We start from the raw sequence: 6,423 nt of genomic DNA, 5'->3' as shown, positions 1-6,423 counted from the left end.
TAATTGAATGTCAGTAGAGTGAAACTGGAGTGTTGAAAGGTAATGGTATAGTGGCGGAGAGTTGCAAAGACTGTGGTGGATCAGACAGGAGGTCATTACAGGCCTCTGAACAGGGAGTGGGATGAATCTGGGATGCAAAGCGATTAAATAATGCTGAAGAATCCTGATTATTGTTCACTTTGTGAAATAAATTGCATCACCTTTTGAGTCTTTTGCCAAAGGGAGAGAGAGTCTGTGCTATTAGATAACCTCTTTAACTTCTAATTGGTTTAACATGTTAAACCAATAAGCAAACTCGCTAATTATTTTTGTTTTGAGAGATTAATCTATTTCTTTAATATTATTTAATCAGTTTGTTGGCAGAAAATACAAACAATAGATCACTCCATTTCATACAATAAATTATCCCACCAAAAATAGCAACAGTCTGGTGAGAACATTTAATTCACTGTCGATGCATATCTGTGTACACACTTTAAATGACCTTATATTACTAATGCATGCAAGTGCTTTACAGAAGAAAATGGAGACCTCTTGATCAGTTCTGGTCCTGGTAACACTAAGTGAAAAAGTGTCATTTAGTCTGATGGGTCGATGTGATTCAGGTCTGGCAAGAAAAAGAGGGTATGGAAAGGCCAAGACGTTTTAGTGCATCGTAGTCTCAGGAAATAATTTAAAACCAGTGCAGTGATTCAAGCTTTAGTTTCATGGCCTTGTCAGTTGGGTTTTGGATAAATTGCAGTCTCTGTCCTGTTTTGATAGGAAACCCTTTATTCTAGCAATTAAACAGAGTATGAAATGTTCTTTTATATCTATTTTTATAATATAGCTATATATCCTAATGTAAACCAAGAGGAGCATGTAGACTTTGAGTAAACATGGACCAAGAATCGAATCATGGCTAAACTTATGTCTGCTTGTACCATTTATGATCGTCAATGATTCATGCACATTATAGCCAGACAAGTTAGAGTTAAACCAATATAGCACAGCATCCAGAGAATAAATAAAATTGTGGGTAGTTTGGTTTTATCCACCTGAAGCACACAGTTATATGGAAAACAATAGTTTTACATTAACTAGAAATGAGCACATCTAAATATTAAACAGTGAATGAAAGTTGCAGTGATCATTTGGATTAATGTAAGAATGGCACATTTAGCAGATCAAGCATCTAGAAGAATATCTATCAATTGACTGACCTACCTACCGAAAAAAATAAATAAATGTGTATAGCTGCAGGTGTATTTTTATATAAGAGAAATTTTCTTCCATTTTAAATTAATCCCGAATTCCCAACATATTACCTCGTTGCTTAGTTATTTGCCATTTAAAATTACTGAAGTTGTGTAGCTCAACTGTTTTTATTCTTTTCCCTTTATTTTTGACGTGACTTTTTAATTAAAGCGCTTCAGTTGACAGAATCCTAATTTGTGAAAAACAGAAATGCAGCGAGAGCACGAACACAAACATCTCAAGTGATCAAGCACAGACCGCAAGAGGTACGACTGGTGCCACTGTTATATCATAGAGCATTGTCTTGACAGCCACTTAGTGTCTGATTGACCTGGAACCCTCTGAGGTTGTGTTTTCTTGTTTTTTTACATCGCGGCTCATCAGATATCCTGGGCAGTCCTGGAGTGGTCTCATCTCAGCGCCTTGACACTTGGCAACAGAGCCAAGCGCTCTCACAAAAAATTGCCCCCCTTTTTCTTACTGAGACGCTGGTGCTCTCCATCTCTAGTGCCTCAGTCATTTTCCTCCCCGGCCTGTATGCATGCACAAAAATCACCTCCCTGGCCCGCTCACTGAAGTTCATCTGACACGGTGCAGTGGTGTAATGACTCAAGGTTAAGAGCTTGTCTGCCAGGTGCAGCGATGAGTGTCAAAGCTTCAGGTATCAGGTTTAAGGGCTCCATTTTTACTAGTATATCTGGAAAACTGCTTTTTATTCTCTTCTTCTGATGAAGAAGCAATATAAAATTTAGACTTTTGTGGGCTTTGATCTTTATTCTAATTCAAAGTGCAGCATTTCCTTTGGAGTTTAATTGGGCTGATTAACTTAGATACAAGCAAGAAGTTATTACACACAGTGGAAACAAGGTGTTTACACTGTAAGACACATACACACACACATACTGTACGTATATTTTTTCTTACTGTCTGAAGTTTAATCAGACCAGCCTTCACCACACTGGGTGCAGATCATGTTCCTCAGTGTCATTTCTGGCAGCTGAGAACAGAAAACTGAGACTAATTTACTCAGACTACCCAAAATTACACGATAACAGAATGGAAAGATATTGCAGGGTCTAATGGTTCTCGAGGTCAGAATTTTGCGTTAGCATCTTAAAAGCATTGATTAACACTGTCCTGCATCAACAGTTTGAGTTGATGCAGGTGGTGTGGGGAGACTTTCTTAGCAAACTTTACCAACTTCACAGATTCACATGATGCAACAAATCTACAGCAATAGTTACTGCAACAACATCAGGATATTTATTTATTTTTATTTTTATTTTTATTTTGCAGTTTTATGTAGGATATTCCACCCTGAATAAAGAACAGTTCAGATAAGTTATTAAAGGCAAAAAAGAAACGGTGAACTCTTGTCTTTTTGGTATAGTCGTTCCTTGGTTAAAATATTTACCATGAAATTGTTAAGTATCACATTCTGTAAAGAAATGAAACATAATTTTTGTATTGCTCAAAACCACTGCAAGGAAACTTTGTTATAATGTAACATTTTTTAAGAATCATATTTTTTCTTTTAAATATTTAAAAAAGGTTTATTTTAGTAACAGAATTTCTTGATGCCTGAGAAGTTGACTATTTGAAGTCAGAATAATATAAATGCAACTTCTCTGAAAAGTAATTAAATCTGCAAACTGTTCAGTAAAAATAATTATCTGGGAAAACAAAGTTTTCATTCAGGTTCTGACAATTTGGTTAAGAATTTCTCTTCTACAGAAATTTTTATCCTGTTTGCTGTGTTTCTATCACATTGATGGCTAAAGTAGTTTAATATTTTTGCATTGTTTCCTTAATAAAAACAAACATTCAAATCCTAGTGAGGGGATGACTTCTAATTACAATGATATTTCCCCCAAAACATGACACATCCTCAATATTATTTGCAAATAACCCGATTTCCACGGACTCTGCTGAGGATGTGCGAATGACTTCGGTGACCGTGATGTGGATATTTTGCACAGCCGGGTTTGTTTACCATCACATAAGATTACATTATATTAGAAACAATTGCATGAAGTACACAGTAAAATGAAATTATGGTTAACGTCATCCTGAAAAGATGAATTTCCCTCAGTCAGCAGCTGTTTGCATCACATTAATTCTTTGGCAAAGATTAGCGCTGTATGCACAGGAAAGCTGAGTCGAGTCGTTTGTCTTGGAATCAGGCACTTCACTTGGAATTAATTATTCCTCATATGGGAAGGAATGGCAAAAAAAAAATCTCACTCTATCTGGACTTCATTTGTTACAATTACAGTCCAGGCAAAAAGAGAACATATTCTGACACATGGAGTAATTTGGCCCATTCATCAGCAGGTGCTGTAGTTACACTTCTCACCAGTGCTCCAAACAGAAGTGCGAGAAGACCGGATCAGTCAGGAAAGGAACTGGTTGGGTGCTAGAACAGCAGCCAATTGAGCGGCTACTGATACTAAAGATGTTTAGTATCTTTGTAATTAAATTGGAAAACTTATGTTCAGAGTTAGGAAGTAAAGAAATTAGGAAAGACGATTCAAAATATATATTTTTCTCCCTCTACAAGGAATCCTATTGTGGTTGCAGTAAAAGTTGGTATATTTCTCATAGTTTTATTTATTCATTGAAATAAATTTACTCATTAAATCCATACATCCTTCCATTATCTTTTTGGGGGTCTGGTTGCGGGGGCAGCAGCCTAAGCGGAGAGGCCTGGACTTCTCTCTCCTCAACTCCTCCAGGGGAACTCCAATTCCCGTAACAGCTGAGAAACATAGTCCCTCTACGATGCACAAGATCTCCTTCCAGTGAGACTTACCCAGAACATTTCAGCAGAGAGTATCCAGGAGGTGTCCTAACCACTTCGACTGGTTTCTTTTTGATGTGTTGAAGCAGCGGCTCTACTTTGATTCCCTCCTGGATCATCGACCTTCTCACTCCATCTCTCAGGGTGAACACAGACACCCTGCAGAGGAAACTAATTTCAGCAGCTCATGTCTGTGATCTTCTTCTTTCAGCCAATACTCAAAGCTTATGACCACAGATGAGGGTAGGAACGTAGAATGGCTGGGAAATAGCGCAAACATAACTGCAGCTCCAGCACCAATCTGCCTGTCAACCCCAAGATACTTCAATCCTTTAACACATGGCAGGACCTCTTTCCTTACCTGGAGAATGTTCTCTACCATTTTCTAGCTCAAGACCATGGTCTTAAGTTCACAGGCATACAACAACCAATAATAAAAGACCTGGTACCCCATACTCCTAGAGTACACTCTCCAAAGAACACCGTCAAATACAGCTTCGCCAATTCTTCACATGAGGCCGCAGATCACATGAGACGACGCAAAGTCCTTCATCGAACTGCAGCCCAGGGTGTCCTGGTGCCAAGAGCACATATGGACATGTTTTTGCTTGTATATAGTGTTAATTATGTCCATAAAGAGAACAGGAATCCCACCATTAGGCCTAAACTGCCATTTTCATTAGGAGACATAAATGATCATATTTTCAACCTTAACAGAGATGAGCTCAGAAAAGCACTGTGCAGTGGTGAAAATAAAATACTATTGGACTATATTAAGTCTATAAAAGGATTGACGGAAAAGTAAAAAATAAAAAAGAAATCAAAAAGGATTTCTTCTGTAACCATGGTAACCAAAACAGCGTATTTCAGAGGAAACAGTCGTGTGTTTCAAACCTAATTTAAAGCCAATTTCCTCCTTTGGTGGCTGATTGTGAAATGAAGTATTTGCAATTACCTTAAAAATGCAAAGAGTAGAAAACAATCTTATGTAAAAAACTTTTGTGTTTTTGGATACCATCTTCCCATGACCGGCTTTTGTGCCCCTTTCTGGGTTAATCCCAATGAAGCGATTAAAAAACTAAATCAAAAATGGGACAATTCCTGAGAATATAAATAGTGTGGCATTCTGAATACAGCTGGTAAAATATATAAATAAAGCTATTTTTAATTATGTTAAGAGAAAACATCACCACCTTTATCAAATGTTAATCATAATTTGCTTTAAAACCATGTCATTGTAAAAAGAAATACAGGAATGGTTTTACCGTTGAATGAACCAAAGTCTTGGTTGCCTCATTGGAGGCTGAAGATGTAGAAGATGGACAACACTGTCATGTCTGGAATGTTGGCTGGACCCTCTCAAAGACAATATGGCCTTCAATGCTGACCATGCAGAAAACTGCTTGCCACAGGGACTGTAATAAACCAAGTTCTTAATTGGAAGAACATAAAACAAATCCTCTTATTGATACAGTATGCATTTAAATGATCATCATAATAAATAGTGTCCACTCTGTCAGGTAAAGTAAAAGCAAGGATCTTAAACTCCTCAATTGTCGTGGAAGTCACATCAATGTTGAAAACTGTAGGCTGGATTAATTTACAGAAGTTGTAGAGGAATTCATGATACTTTGCACTGAAGGCGAAGTGTGCTTTGGAAGTTCATCAAAAGCTACCTTGGATGATCTTGTGATCACTGATGGTGAAGTGTCTTTGGTGCTGCTCTTGTTTTCACCAACATGCAGGAGGAAGGGCTGTCCTGGTTGCACGGCAATGAGGAAGGGTTCAACACTGGCTTGCATCTTTGACATAATGATAAGAGGACGAATAATAAAAAATATTAAATATATTTAGCAGCACAGCTACATTCAGATAGCAAACAAAGCCAATGAGAAAGTGCTTCTACAAAGTAGGATCATTAGAATAACCACATACCTGCACATATCTGAAAACATGGTCCACAGTTTGACATGAGCTGTTTTGGATTCTTCTTGTGGCCTTTGGATGTAGGACGAAGCACATGAACCAACAGAAGAATGCCTGGTTTTCCCAGCCTGGAGGAACAACAGGATAAATAGCAGACACATTAGGATAATAAATACAGATTTTAAAGAGAAGTGAGCAAAACTAACCAGACCCACCAAAATATTTTGTCCACCCGGTTTACCCTGGAGAGCATTTTTCACCACCTACAACATAAAGAAACTAGTCAACTTGTAGAAACATTATGGAGAGGACAGCACAGCCACTCTCCCCATTATGCCGTCTATAGCCGAAAACTTCAAGAAAACGACTCCGCAGCTAAATAATGTTAACTCAAACGGCCTTTCTGACAGTTTTAATGTTCGTTTAACCACCCGACACCCCGTGCTACACCTGCTTGGCTA

The 6,423-nt window shown here is 37.9% G+C and overlaps 1 long non-coding RNA gene across 1 annotated transcript; it reads right to left on the bottom strand.

Annotated features, from left to right (window-relative positions):
* Nucleotides 1–5,157: 5,157 nt before the first annotated feature.
* On the bottom strand, nt 5,158–6,210 carry LOC106942287 (uncharacterized). The gene is made up of 3 exons (XR_001423597.1): nt 5,972–6,210; nt 5,713–5,838; nt 5,158–5,451 (listed from the first exon to the last, which is right to left on the bottom strand). It is a non-coding gene; the product is annotated as an uncharacterized LOC106942287 (long non-coding RNA).
* Nucleotides 6,211–6,423: the final 213 nt, after the last annotated feature.

This window comes from Poecilia latipinna, unplaced genomic scaffold (genome assembly GCF_001443285.1).
Source record: "Poecilia latipinna isolate Pla-1442-1.1 unplaced genomic scaffold, P_latipinna-1.0 Scaffold4162, whole genome shotgun sequence".
Classification (NCBI taxonomy): Eukaryota; Metazoa; Chordata; class Actinopteri; order Cyprinodontiformes; family Poeciliidae; genus Poecilia; species Poecilia latipinna.
This window is presented reverse-complemented; position numbering and strand designations above follow the sequence as displayed.